General features: G+C 46.8%; 1 protein-coding gene across 13 annotated transcripts in view; it reads right to left on the reverse strand.

The window, feature by feature from the left end:
- TRERF1 (transcriptional regulating factor 1) overlaps positions 1 to 15,154 on the reverse strand; it is a 226,213-nt gene that overhangs the window by 70,857 nt on the left and 140,202 nt on the right. The window contains exon 1 of one of the 13 annotated variants that reach the window (XM_042986363.1): positions 11,951 to 11,968. The exons of the other annotated variants lie outside the window; for them this stretch is intronic. The gene's annotated coding sequence lies outside the window, so the exon portion shown is untranslated. Of the gene's footprint in view, positions 1 to 11,950; positions 11,969 to 15,154 lie in introns of those variants that run through there. 13 annotated transcript variants of the gene reach the window in all.

The raw sequence follows: 15,154 nt of genomic DNA on the forward strand, positions 1-15,154 counted from the left end.
GGGAATAACTGTTTATGCACAAATAAGTCAATATAGTAGCTGGCAACCGGAGAGGTAGACATTAGCCAGAAGCTAACCCGCGGCGTGGGGTGGGAAGCAGGGACGGACTTCCAAGACTTTCCATGGCTAACTTCCCTGATGCAGCCTGAGTCCCTGCAGCCGGCTGTCTCATGGGCAAGAGCTAAGCTTAGACAACCAGAGAGTCAAATGTTATTGGTCATCTACTCTATGTCAGGCGCTGGGCTAGCCTCCCACGTCTCAAGATGGGTTCTCCTACAGAGAGACCCAAGACAGACACAGAAGCAGGTAATTACAACCTCCCTACCCTGTTAAGAAGAGCATATTGGCTGGAGCTAAGGGAGAGGAAGTGAGGTTAACCAGCTCAACCCATCTCTCCAACCGTTCATTCATCTATCCAATGGTGACTGATGACTAGTATGTACCAGGCCAAGTGCAAGGCACTAGGCAGAGAACAGTTGAGACCAACGTGGTCCTTGCCTTCGTGGAGCTTAAAGTCTAGCGGGAAAAACAAACATCAGCAAATTAGAAATAACTGTAATCGTGATATGCTCTAAAGAAGTATGGCCTCTGCTATACGAACATGTGACAGGGGATAGACCTAGCATGGAAAAGGGTCACTGGTATCAGTCTTTAATCTGAGCCCTAAGAATACATTAGTGAAGCAAAATAGGGAGGGCAGGAGGGAAAAGAGAGAGAGAAAAGGTGCTGCCGACACAATGAACAGGCTGGGCAAAGGTCCTATGGTGGGAAGGAGCATGTGGCATGTTCTAGCTATGAAAGGAGGCTTGTAAATCACATCAGTTCTTGGCCTCACATCATGCTTCAATCACTGTGGTAGTCAAGGGAAGCATTCAAGATGTGCAGGTTTTTCAAAAGTGCCCGAGAAGGGGAGCCTAGGTAGCTCAGTTTAGTTAAGCGTCCGACTCCTGATTTCGGCTCAAATCATGATCTCACGGTTTGTTGAGTTCAAGCCCCACGTCGGGCTCTGTGCTGACAGCATGGAGCCTGCTTGGGATTCTCTCTCTCTTCCTCTCCCTCTGCCCCTCCTCTGCTTGCATGCACTCCCTCTCTCAGAAATAAAAAAAAATAAGGGGCTCCTGGGTGGCTCAGTCGGTTAAGCGTCCGACTTCGGCTCAGGTCATGATCTCAACGTTCGTGAGTGCGAACCCCGCGTCGGGTTCTGTGCTGACAGCTCAGAGCCTAGAGCCTGCTTCAGATTCTGTGCCTCTGGCTCTCTCTGCCCCTCCCTGGCTCGTACTCTGTCTCTCTCTCTCTCCCTCTCTCAAAAATAAATAAATATTAAAATTTTTTTTTTAATAAAATAAATAAATAAATAAATAAATATATTTTTAAAAAAAGTACCCAAGAAGTTACATATGGCAAGCCAGGAGTGTAATATTACATGTGTGTGTAATAAGGGTGCACAGAGATACACATAAGGTGCAATTCTCTCTCCTCCTACACCGGCATGAGGCATCCAAAATAGGGGCCACCTTGCTCTCTACCTCCAATTTCCGACCAGGTTGTTGGCATTATTACCTATTTTCTTTTCAGCAGTGGGTGACTTGGCTAAATTCAATTCGGCCAGTAGTAAAAATTAGTTGGTGAACACTGAGAAGACAGACAGTGTGTGCATTCTGGGATGTGAACAAGCATTCCATTATTAAGATTATTGCTAGAGAAACATCCTGGGGGGTGGTACTTTAAGGAAGTTTATACAATTTCATGCATGGAACAGGAGCTTTGGGGCTTTGGGTTCAAATCTGACCCTGTCCCCTCACTGGCCACTTGGCCTTATTCTTCTATTTAAAAAAAAATTTTTTTTAATGTTTATTTATTTTTGAGAGAGAGAGAGAGAGACAGAGCATGAGTGGGGGAGGAGCAGAGGGAGACACAGACTCCAAAGCAGGCTCCGGGCTCCGAGCTGTCAGCACAGAGCCCGACCCGGGGCTTGAACCCACAAACCGTGAGATCATGACCTGAGCTGAAGTTGGACACCTAACTGAGCGAGCCACCCAGGCGCCCCTGGCCTTATTCTTCTATTACAATGGGATTAGCAGTGCCTCCTTGCAGGGGTCTCAAGGAGATTGGCAAAATCAGCCAGCACACTGCCTGGCTCCCAACAGGCCCTGCATAAGGGGTGGTATAGCATCACTACACGCCAGTGAGCGGGGAGCAGAGACCGCCATGCCCCTCCCTCAATGGGACCATGAACAGGAGTCCCAGCCACTACTGGGGCTGTAGGACAGCTCTGCAAGGGCTCAGGGGTCACCCAGCAGTGGCCAGTTGCCCTGATGACTCACTGTTTCTTGGTGTGTGCCCTCGATGGTCCCCGGCCACCTTGCTGAGAGTCCCCACTCCACACCAGGGTTAACCCTCACTGAGCCCCACCTCATCTGCCCCACGCTCAACTGCACCGGAGGAATCCAGATGCCCCTCCAAGGATTTATGGGTAGCTCCAGCCAGGAGCTCTGGGCTCCCACCACTAACAGCTAGAGTTCCTTCAGACAAACATCTGAGTCCCAGATGGCTGAGGGGATGGGACAGCGACCAGATCCTGAAGACCCAACAAGCCTAGGCATGGTCCTGGGACTTCCCAGCGATCACCTCTGATATTTACAACCATCCTGCAGAGTCACTGTGGGGACGACCATTGAACAAGTAGGAAACTGAGGCCTGCTGACTTGCCCAAGACCACAAAACTTGAGTGGCAGAGCCAGAACACGAAGCCCGGAAGCCCTTCCTCTTTACTCCGTTGCCACGCCACCTTACGGGGGGGACAGAAATCTTACGATCTCTTTCCTGTACGACCAATGAGGACGCAGCCCTGGAAGGTTGTGTGCGTTTCCAGGGATCTGCAGTGAGCAAGCCACCAGGCAAGGCCAGAGTCTTTCCCCCGCCCCACACTGCCGTCTAGGCCTCATTTTCCCTTCTGCACACTCATGGTGATAAATGCCCCCTTATACACTGTTGTTAGAGTTAAGGGGGGTGGGGAGACAAAGACTGAAAGATCTGGGGGGGAAGGGAAAAAAATTAACGGACAGAAACAAACACTTTAAATGGGCACTGAGAGGCTCAAACCAAAGAGGAAGGGCTCTCCTCAGCCACAAAGCGGTTGAAATGAAAAGAAAAGCTCACATCCCACTTGGACCTGGTCAGGGAAGGTTTCACTGGGGGAGCAGAGAGGACACAGGATATCCAAGAGGGAACTTCTGAAATGGGAAGCAGGACAAAACAAAGTGCGAAGAATTCCCTCCATGCCACCCAGAATAAATTAGAAATTGGCACAGATTTTAAAATGAAGGAAGAGGAGGAGGGGGAGGAGAAGAAAAATGAGGAGGAGGAGGATTCAATCTGTGGCTCTAATTTAAAAACAGCTAAGAGGGGTGCCTGGGTTAAGTGTCCGACTCTCAGTTTTGGCTCGGGTCATGATCTCATGGTTTTGGGGGTTCGAGCCCCGCACTGGGCTCTGCACGGACAGTGCAGAGCCTGCTTGGGATTCTCTCCCTCCTTCTTTCTACCCCTTGCCCTGCTTACTCTGTCTCCATCTCTCTCAAAATAAATAAATAAAATAAAACTTTAAGAACAGCTAAGCAACAGTACGAAGAGTAATCGATGCAATGAGAACTCTCAGACCCCACCATTCTGTCAAATGAATCCCATTGCAGGGACAGTGGTGGCATGGAAAGGCTGATTTTCAAGTGAGACACATTCCCTCAACAGCCAGGGGAGGCCTGGAAGCCGGGGGGGGGGGGTGGAATTCTCATTCTCTTTCCAAACATCTCTTCTTTTGGTGCCCCACTCCCACTCCCACCGAGGCTGAGAAAAGAGCTGTCTGGCAAGAGGGGATCCTGCCCAGACCATTGTGAGACGGGGTAGCTCATGTAATCCAGCCTTCATGCACCTGGTTATTCCAGAACACAGAAGCTGGGCCATTCACATCAAAATCAGGATACCTCGAACACTGAGAATGTATCAGACGGACTCACTGTAGACTGACAGTGAACAGCAGGCTACTATCCACTCTCCAGCCTCCTTGCTCACAGCTCCAGCCAGCTTGTCTTTAGGGTTTCACACACCCCAAGCTCTTTCCTACCCCAGGGCCTTTGCACATACCGATCCCGCTAAGATGCTTGTTTCCTAGCTCCCCATTCATTAACATCTAGTCAAGCTTTCAGGTTACAGCTTCAGTGAGACTTCTTTGACTCTCCCGAAATATAAGGTGTGCAGCCACACTTAAGAGAGTTGCAATTAGTTAATTATGTGATTCACAATTGGATGTCCCCAGTCAGACTGTAAGCCCTACTACGGCATGGGCAATGTCTTGTTTTTTTTTTTCACCATTGCGTCCCGTGGGCTAGCACACAGCAGTTCTCTATCCTGATCGCACATCAAAATTATCTGGGGAGCTTTAGAAACCACGGATGCCTGGGTTCTACCACAAACCTATTAAACAATAGTGTTTAAAGCTTGCCAAGTGGTTGTAATATGTGGCCAAGGCTGAGAACCGCTACTTAAGGAGGTCGTGGGTGCTGGGCTTACTTCCCAGAGCAGCCTCGCAGTGGCCCAGAGAGTTACAGTAGGACCCTGACCCTGCTCCCTTTGCTTGTGTATACAGTGTAGCATCTAAAACGTTGTTTTCCATTCCAGAGATTAAATCTGAGGAAATTCCGAAAGAGGGAAACAAAATCCTCATTGTTAGAGACAAATACTATTTCTTTCATGAAGTTCTCTCCGTAGTGTTCCCTCACCAACACACCTCTGTCCTCTCACCCTGCTTTTACCACCTTTACCCTCGGAGCCACAGGATTAACCTGATGTGTTCCTGAAATACACTTAAATATTGGGAATGAAATTCCCTAGCTCTACAATGCAACAGGATGCAAAATTTCACACTAAATTACACGAAAACAAGAGAGTTCAAGGCCACTTCGTAGTAGGACAGGCTTGCTGAATTAGCCTCACTGCCCCCGGTGATCGGTGGGCACACTAAAGTGTGATCAGCCCTGGTCTCTCCAGCTGCTCTGTCCAACATGGTAGCCGCTGGCCACAAGTGGCTATCTCCATCTACGTTAATTAAAATGAAATGAATGCAAAAACTCAGTTCTTCAGTCTTACTAGTCACATTTTAAGTACTCGGTAGCCTCATGGAGCTAGTGGCTACCATATTGGATGGCACAGAACACAGAGTTTCCATCGCTGCTAACCAAGAGTTTTGTGTGACAGAATTCTTCTAGAGTGCAGTATCTCTACCTTGGCACCAGTGACATTTGGGGTGGGATAATTCTTTGTTGTGGGCGAGGAGGAGGCTTCCGGCATATGGTAGAGCAGTGGTTCTCAACCTTGGGTGATTCTGCCCTGCAAGGAACACCTGGCAATGTCCAGAGACAGCTTTTGGTTGTCAGAGCTTTGGCGGGGGGTGGTTCTACTTAGCATCTAATGGGCAGAGGCCAGAGGTGCTGCTAAATATCCTAAAGCACACAAGGCAGTCCCCACAACAAGAATGACCTGGTCCCAAAGGTCAGTAGTGCTGAGGTAAGAAACTCTGCTCTAGAGTACTCAAGAAAACACAGCCATTCTGAGTAAAACTGAGAGACTGACAAGACCAAAGTGCCCCTAAGCCCGTCCTTTGTCAAATTCAGAACCCTGAGAACAACTGTCTAAGCAAACAGATGTCTGTATTTGTCAGGGCAAGAGGGAAAAGGTCGGTTCTTTTGGAAGGATGGCACCACAGCTGGGAACGAAGGAAGGCATGGAATCTGTTCCAAAAGCAGCAAAGCCTCTACTTCTGGGGTTTCCCAGGGCAACACAGGGTCAGGGAAACAGCCAGGGAGTCAGCAGATTTAGGGCAGAAGAATCCAGCCGGGCCTCTTACTAACTGCACAACACCGGGGCGATCTCCCTGACCCCCTGGAAAACTGAAAAGAAGACCCTGCCTCTCAGAGCGGTTACAAGGGGTCAGGTCAGACGATGCCGGTTCTGAGAGTAACAACTTCCAGTCCACATGCCAGAGTCTGGGCACGCGTGTCTTCTGGAGCGGATCGAGGAGCCAGCATCGTCCACGGGCATGTCCAGGTAATTCAGCTTTACCCATGCAAAGGGGCTTCTCTTGCATGAATTTATGTACCCAACACCCGTTCACTGGGTCACAGTGCTGGACGTAGTAACCGGAAGAAACGGAGAGTAAGACGCAGCCTCTACTCTCTAGGAACACAGGACCAGCAGGGGCAGCAGGAGACAGGAAAACAGGTTTCTCTAATCCTTTCCCCTGGGTGCGTGGGGACCACTGCTCAGAGAGATTTCATGCCTTTAGACTAGAGCCACTGGCCTCTGGGACCTGCAAACCCCAGCCGTCTTGCCTCTAGCAAGGCCTTTCCCTCCAGCCACTACTTCCTCCCTCCAGTGGACATGACTCCAAGAAAAAAAAAAAAAAAAAAAAAAAAAAAGACCAGGATAGGTCTAGGGCAGGGCACACACTCCTGACCCCCAGATCGCCCAGGGTTCAGCATCTCCTCGAGCGCTTCCCAAGGAACATCTTCAAGAGAAGGCCCCAGCTCTGAGTCATCTGAAGCAGAGAGGAGACCTTGTAAAAATAACTCCAAGTATGAGGAACCTGTATTCACATTATTCACGACACAAAGAACAAAAAAGCAGGGCAGGAAGCAGAGGAGGAAAGTGTCGCTCACATCAGTTTTCTTCACATGACAAGCAGCCAGGAGCTCACTTGCTGAGCCCCGATCCCTCTCTCTCTCTCTCTCCCCTCCTCTCTCCTTAGAGCAATTACATAAGCAGGAGAGAGGGTCTCCTTGCAACCTTTTGACTCTCCCATCCCTCCCCCTTCAACTGTTAACCCCCAAATCTAAGCCTTCCTCGTAACCTCTGACAGGATCCAGAGGAGCTGGTTGTCTCCTCTGACACAGGGGATCCCTTGAAGCCCCAAAGCCTCTGTCAAGTGCCAGGGGTGGGATATCTGGTACCGTGAGTGTAAATATTTTAATATATACAAAATAAAAAGGAAAACTCCTCATACTCTCATCACTTTGTGGGAATCTTTTTTTCTTTCTTTCTTTCTTTCTTTCTTTCTTTCTTTCTTTCTTTCTTTCTTTCTTTCATCTTTCTTTCTCTTTCTTCCTTCCTTCTTTTCTTTCTTTCTTTCTTTCTTTCTTTCTTTCTTTCTTTCTTTCTTTCTTTCTTCCTTCCTTCCTTCCTTCCTTTTTTTCTAAACTTTTAAGAAACTATGGTTGAGATCATAGTGTATGTATAATTTTGTATCCCGTTTCTAACATAAGCCTTTTGTCATGTTATTAAAAGCTCTTTGTAAATATTAGCTTTAACTGTTGGATAATAATTCATTGAACATTACGGTGTATTCCTTAATGTTATGAGAAGCAGGAGCCCATATCCTCCACAGACTTACTTCACCTAAAGCAGGTACTTGTAAGTGACCCCCGAGCACAGAATATAGCAACAGTCACCAGTCTTTGAGCACTTACTATCCTGTGTCAGGGACTGCCTCCTGCCACGTCAGGTGGCTGGGAAGGTTAGATGCGGAGACGGCGTAATATCATACCGTCACACGCAAACTTGATTCCCTTTCTTCCACACCTCACTTGGTTAAGGGTCATATCCCATTCCATTCTTCTCCCAGGAAAACCAGGGCCTCACCCTCCCTCAGTGGAGGGGAAGCTCCAGGTCTGAGAAGTAGAGGCAATGGGGACAAATGAAAAGCTCCGACTGGTCATCAGGCATCAAGAGTCGGCCAACCACAGCCTGTAGGCTGGCCAGCCACCTATTTATAAAATAGCTTTAATGGAACACAGCCACACTCGTCATTTACATTTTGTCTATGGCTGCCTTCGGCCACAATAAGCAGAGTGGTTGTGTCAGAGACCATATGGCCCACAAGCCTAAAATATTCAGGACTCGGCTCTTTAAGACCAAGCTTGCTGACCTCTGTGTTTAGAGGCCAAACATCCTCCAAAACCCATGTTCCTGTTATTTAGCTGAGAGTTGTCACTTAGAAGCAGCTGCCCACAGCCAGGGACTCCAACTGCCAGCTCCTCCTGATGCAAGATGGGACCCTGTGACTAGTTCTCATCAATGGAACATGGGCCAAGGGATGTATGTCATCTCGGGGCCATGCTGGTTACCAGGTGGGTGAGCTTCCACCACCTTCTTTTCTCCCTTCCACCTGAATCCAGGGGCCTCTTGGGCCTGTGGTAGCGTTTCCATCCTTTCTTCATTATTATTCCCCAGAAAAGAGCCTTTTGGGACACTTCTTCCCTAAGGGCCTTCCTCCATGAGATTGTAATAACACAGATACACCATGCATCTGTTTAGGTACCACATATATATATCTGTGATATCTATGCAAGGGGATATAAGATTTCTTTTGTCCCTGGGAACTAATTTTTGAGGGTGAGATTGCTCTCCCTGAGAATGTATCCTCTAAAATATAGCAGAATCACAAGACAGAGATACCTGGGTCCCCATAACCTTGTGGAGGAATGCCAGGCACACCAGAACACTTGCATTTGACTGTTATAAGGGCAAGAAAGAAACACCTGATCATGTTAAACTCCTGAAAATCGCAAGATGATTATGGCAGCCAATACAGCCTTAGCAATGTTAATACGAGATCTACATTTGATCATTTTTTAAAAAGGGATGGATTGGATAGGTATGTAATATTATAAACAGGGAACCTCTCCTAAATCCCCAAGAAGGTAAATTTAGGATTAAAAGCCCCTACTTAGATGGGGGAAAGTTTAGCCTGTTAGCTTTTGAAGTGATATAGGCAAAAATTTTAAACAGATTCAAGAAGGTTTGAGATTCCATCTTTGTTAGGTGGAACCAGGACAAACACATTAACTGCATTCACTTATAGCTTTTCCATCTGGATATTGCGAAGATGAGAGTGAAAGAAAAAGTTTTTAAGAAGACATCATTTCAAATAACAAAGGGGAACAGGTAAGGGTTACTGGGGAAGATTCTGTAACAACTCTGTGGAAAACAGACAGACTATGGAAGATTAGAAACTGATGACGCAGGCACAGGAAGCCTGAGCCCGGAGTGGGTGTGAATGTTATGGGAATCTATCAGCCTGGCAGAATGGCCAAGAGGCTGATGACTCAGGGCAATGGAGGGCAGGAGTCAGATGTAAGGCTGAACTGGGGGGATTACATGAAATCTGAAGTCAGAGGAGCTGAATCCTCCATGGATGGCTCATGGGGCAGCCAAGTATCTACTCTCCCAAGCAAAAAATGGCATTTTCTTCTTCGAAGAAACTGAATGGGCCCAAAGAAAAGATATGAGATCCAGAAAGCAGTGGAACTAAACCTAGTAAAACAGTGTAGGTAAATCTCAGATGACAGTTGTGTAGCAGGCCTAGAGGACAACCAGGTCAAACTTGAGGAGAATAGAGGCTCTAGGAGGAAGGGAGGATATATAAAATACCCAACTACAGAATTTGGGGGGAAGAAAAAAAATGACAATATAACAAAAAATGCTTTAAAAAAAAAAAAAAAGGAAGCCAATAAGATACTCTTGGGAAAATAAAAAGCTGTTAAAAAAAAAAAAAAAAACAACTCCTAATATGTTATTACTTGGCTCCAAAGAAGATAACAGATCGGGATTTAATACACTTAAATGCCTTCATGGTGAGGCAAGTAAGTTAATCATCAAAGGGGGTTAGGTATTTGAGCATATGCATACACTGAATGAGTGGTGGGGACTGTGGCAAACTGGGGTCGGCATGCCCATTCTAAAGGGGACATCCTCAAGCAGGGTTTCCATTTGGGAAGTCAGACCACAAGTGCCAGAGCTTCCCACTTTTATTTTATTTTAATTTTTTAATGTTTAATTTATTTTTGAGAGACAGAGGCTGGAGGAAGAGTAGTGCGAGGGAGACAGAGGATCTGAAGCAGGCTCTGCAATGACAGCAGAGAGCCTGACCCGGGGCTCGAACCTACGAACCGTGAGATCATGACCTGAGTCCAAGTCAGATGCTCAACCGACTGAGCCACCCAGGCACCCCAGAGCTTCCAACTTTTAAAACAATACCCCAAACTCTAACTCTTTTATGAAAACTCTATTTTAAAATGTTGGCTTAAGCCAAAAAAAAAAAAAAAAAATCACTAGGCAAACCAAAAAAGTATGTCCAAGGGTAGACTGTCAATACACAATTTATCATTTACGTACTCATAGAAAAACAACTCCTATCTGCTGATTTTTCAGTCTTTAGGATCAGCCTACAGACAAAGCGTAGAGGATTTAATGGCAATTACAAAATAAAAATGTAAACGTTATCAACTCTAAAGGTAAAAATAAAGACGACAGAAGGTGGAAAATGGAAGGTAGCTGGGGTAGGAACACACACATCTTCATCTCACTGAGCAGAGAATAGAGAAACACTGTTAATGAACAAGAAATACGACAGCAAGAACCTCACTTGTAAAGCTAACCAAATAGAGGAACTATAAATAACAATACAACTATGTTGTGAGGATGTGGGGAGGGAGGTAGAAGGGTGGTATGAGTGAGCTAAATCATCACCTATCACAACAGGAAGTAAGCTGATAATTTCTAAAATAGCACCTCATTTTCAAACATGGAGGTAAGCGCCAGAAAGAAGCAATTGAAAGAGTTAAAAGTGACTGCCCCAAGGAAGTGGGACTGGGTTCGGGAGAGAAGGGGACAGGAGACTGTTATTATAAATTCTTCTGAACGTGAGCCCCCCCAAACCCCAGGAAAAAAAAAGTTTTTGAAAGAAAATGAAACAGACGATTCATGGGGCTGACTACTGAGTTAGATCACGTAAGCCTGCAAGTATACTCTGAGTAACACAGTGTAGATGGCACTCAAAGGGTTTAAATGTGAATAATTTAATAAATGGGCAAGTTACAGAGCTATGGCGATGGGAACCAACATGATATGGTGCCGTGCTCAGAGACTAACACCAACAAGAAGCCCTTACCGCCCCTACGTTTGAAGGGCAAGTGGAGGGAATCGTGTTCCTGGAGCCCAACGAAGCGAGAGCTCTGGGAGAGGAGCTGAAGCTATAAAAAACAGCCATTGCCAGAAATCAGACAAAGCAGAGAGGGAGCAAGAGGATTAATACTCCAATCTTTCTTTCCTCCTGTTCTTGAATCTCCTGCTGGCATCTCCTATTAGTTAAACCCAATTAAACGCAGAAGGTAAAGTAGAGGAGCCCAGTGGATGTAATCCACAGAGGCCAGCCACCCCAGCCACCCCAGCAGGGCAGAGAATGGATCTGGAAAGTGGTGGGCAAAGAGAGAACGACCAGCACATATTCTCACACTCTCCATTACCTGAGGGTAAAAGAACAGATTAGGTGCACAGAGTGGTAACTTTGACCTTCTCTAGTTCAGTAGCAGAACTAAGGGTCTGCCAGGAAGAGGTGATAAAGGATGTGTAATTTTCCGCCCGGTTTTCATTAGTAAATATAGACGGATGACTTCCATATGTAGGCCCTGCATTTAGTCAAAGAGGAGAACCAAGAATCCCATCAACGTGAAAAAAGAAGGCAGAACTACAGAGAAAGGTAATGATATAACGTGGTCTGATGAACATCCAGTGAAACGTGCAACCATACTTCTCCAATCCCCAAACCAGGAAGCAACACACTTTCCAGGCTTTCCTAATCAGGAGAAGCTTGATCGGCCTTTGAAGGGTAAGTGAAATTAGACAAGCATGAGAAGGCAGCATTGGAGATGTGTTTGGGGGTGGGGGTGGGTGAGTAGGTCTGCTTGGCCACTGGAGGAATGAGAAACAAGCTGGTCATGAGGCTGGGGCAATATTAGCAGAGGGATCCAAATATCAGGCTCCAGAGCTAAAACTCTACATCTGGGACACGACATTGCCAAAGTGTTCAGACCAAGTGACATGCCTGAAGCTGTAGAGAACTTACACGGGTAGAATGTGAAACAATGTCAAAGACAGAGAAGGTGGGGACATGAAGGACCTGCTCCTAGTAGATGTTCAATACTCGTGGAAAGATCAGAGGCCAGGAGCTACGAAGGAAGAGAGGATGCATATAAGTAAGCACATAGCTTGTCATTTAAGACTCAACTATAAGGTCATAACCTCTATTAAATTTTTTGTCACCAAACCTTGCCTTTTCTCAGTAGTAGGAATATTAAGCCCCAACCATCTGAGCTTGGAACACTTCTCTGAACTCATGTTTCCTGCTATTGTTGTGTGAAATCTCTTGAAGGCAAGAATGGTAACTATTCACCTTTATGTCCCCAGATATTAGCTCATGTCCCAGCCCATAACAAGTGCTCAAAAATGAGCACCCCCTACATGGATGGATGGATGGTAGATGGATGGATGGTGGATGGATGGATGGATGGTGGACGTATGGATGGCTGGATGGATGGATGGCTGATGGATGGATGGTGGATGGATGGTGGATGGGTGGATAGATGGATGGATGGTGGATGGGTAGATGATGGATGGATGGTGGATGGCAGATGGATGGATGGATGGTGGGTGGATGGTGGATGGATGGTGGATGGATGGATGGATGGATGGTGGACGTATGGATGAATGGACAGATGGATGGCTGGTGGATGGGTGGATGGATGGATAGATGGTGGATGGGTAGATGATGGATGGATAGTGGATGGATGGATGGATGGATGGTGGATGGGTGGATGGATGGTGGGTGGATGGTGGATGGTGGGTGGATGCTGGATGTGGATGGATGGTGGATGGTGAATGGATGCTGGATGGATGGATGGATGCTGGATGGATGGTGGATGGATGGGGTGACAGGCCTGCATCAGGATAGTAATAATGCAGATAAATGAAACTGGAGAATGAATAGCACGTGGATCTTCTCAGAGTATGCAGGCCTGATGCCTGTCTCTTCTGGAAAGTGGGAGATTATAACTTAATTGCTTTATGATTCTGCAAATATTCACCAGCTTGTGAGGGCATGTTTGGTTATTAACAGATTGTGCAAAAATTGGACACAGGAAACAAGCCACGAATGACAGAAAGGTGGGTGGGGCCCAGGGCAAGAACCAGAGACCAAAGCGCCCTCTTACATAGCATTTAGGAGGATGAGGTCAGACATGCTGGCCCACTTTACTTTGAAGTTTTGGTTGTTTCCTTTTTTATAGTTCGTGTCAAGAGGATGACAAGGAGCAAGAAGGCAGTTTTCAGAGAGCTGTTTCTCTAGCACACACCAACATCTCATCTATTACCATAGTCTTGTTTTTAACGAATGGTCTTGGCAAAAAACGTAGAAAGCAAAACAGTGCCCTTACATTAGGTTCCAGAATAACACCAGCTGTTGAAATTAAACAGCCAGACTGGTAGCCCAATGATGAATAAGAACAACTTCCTTCAAAAAGTGCCATCACTATGCAAGGGGCTTTTGAGTCCCTGGACAATAAAACTCAACAGTTCCAATCAGATGGGACAGCTGCCCTAAATACTATAATCCTGTTGACCAGTTATAGAAGCGCAGCAATTCCTACATCAGTGGACCAAAAAATGATTTTGAGATCCTACGTAGAATCTTTGAGACATTTAAGAACCCCTTGAGATACTATAAAATGCCCACAAGTAAGGGAAGGGGGTGGAATCTGATTAAAAACACTTAGGACTGCCAGGACAAAGATGAGTGGAGGCTAATTCTCTACCTCTCCTATATCCAGGTATCAAAGTGAGGATGCCCAATGATGTCCTGTATCTCTCCTGCCCTATGTATGTCCCCAAGTGAGTTCAACAACAAAATCTCCCATGAACCCAGAGCAGTAGCTGCGGCAGCTTCCTTTATTCACATTTTACAGATGGGGAAAATAAAAGTGCATGAATCTAGGGGCGCCTGGGTGGCTCAGTCGGTTAAGCGTCCGGCTTCAGCTCAGGTCATGATCTCACAGTCTGTGAGTTCGAGCCCCATGTCGGGCTCTGTGCTGGCAGCTCGGACCCTAGGGCCTGCTTCGGATTCTGTGCCTCTGGCTCTCTCTGCCCCTCTCCTGCTTGCTCTCTGTGTCTCTCTCCCTCAAAATAAATAAACATTAAAAAAAAAAAAAAAGTGCATGTCTGTGTAAGCAACTTGCCCCAAGGTCTCAGAGAGGAGTCACTGACCCAGCCTGATCTGGAACACCATTCTCCTGATGACTTCATTGTAAGGACAGTGCCCTCCTGATCCTTCTATCTCCAAATCCTAGCACAGGGCTGGTCCCGGTCCCTAATTAGTGCTCAAAAAAAAACATTTACCGAATAGATGACTCCTGGTGCCAAACTACTACATTAGCCTCTCTCAGGACTTGATCTCTTTGTCTGTAAAATGGGAATAGCAATATTCTTCTCATAGGGTTAAATGTGAGGATCAGAAACATTCATACAGGCACAGCTTTTACAACACTGCTTGGCACGCGGTTAGTACTCCTTAATATTAGCTGTTACTATTATTGTTGATGGTGTAACCCTATGAAGAAAAGAGAGGAAGGTAACATGAGCGAGAGTGACATCCGGCGGGGGTGGGGGGGACAGGGTACCTCAGCTAGGGCTGTGGGGAAGGACCTCCTCTAGGATGGGACACTGGAGCAAGACCTAAGTGATGGAAAGGAGTCAGCTCTGCCGGGAGGGGTGGGACGGAAGGGTGGGGCAGGCAGATCAGGGGAAGGGCAAGGCGGCAGGGGGTACAGCGGGGCAAAGACTTGAAGATGGGAGTAAGCCCGGCGTGCCTGAGGGGCAGAAGGAAGTGCCAGTTTTGTAAAGGCCACAGTCCATTTTCTTATGGTTTTTACATCTCAATTCCTATCCCTAATTTTTAGGAGGAAATGTGGAATCACCCATCCGAATAGCCACCCCACTGTAGGCGAAGTCATAAAGGCCACTCTGAAGGTTTGGTCAAGGTATCCTGAATAGGTCTGAAGGTCCCACTTTGCTGAAAGTTTAAAAAAAAAAAAAATCCCTTCAGCACGGTTCACAGATTTCTAAAACAAATCTTAATTCTAGCCCACGAACCACTGGCCGGGGAAACCAAGGCTCCAAGCCACCTGGACCCTAGAAGTCCCCAGCTTCTGTTCCGCAACAGCTGCTGAGAGCAACTTGCCAGCCTCCACCCCCGTCGGCCTCCTCCCTGAGCCTGTCT

The sequence above is a fragment of the Panthera tigris genome, chromosome B2, assembly GCF_018350195.1.
Source record: "Panthera tigris isolate Pti1 chromosome B2, P.tigris_Pti1_mat1.1, whole genome shotgun sequence".
Classification (NCBI taxonomy): domain Eukaryota; kingdom Metazoa; phylum Chordata; class Mammalia; order Carnivora; family Felidae; genus Panthera; species Panthera tigris.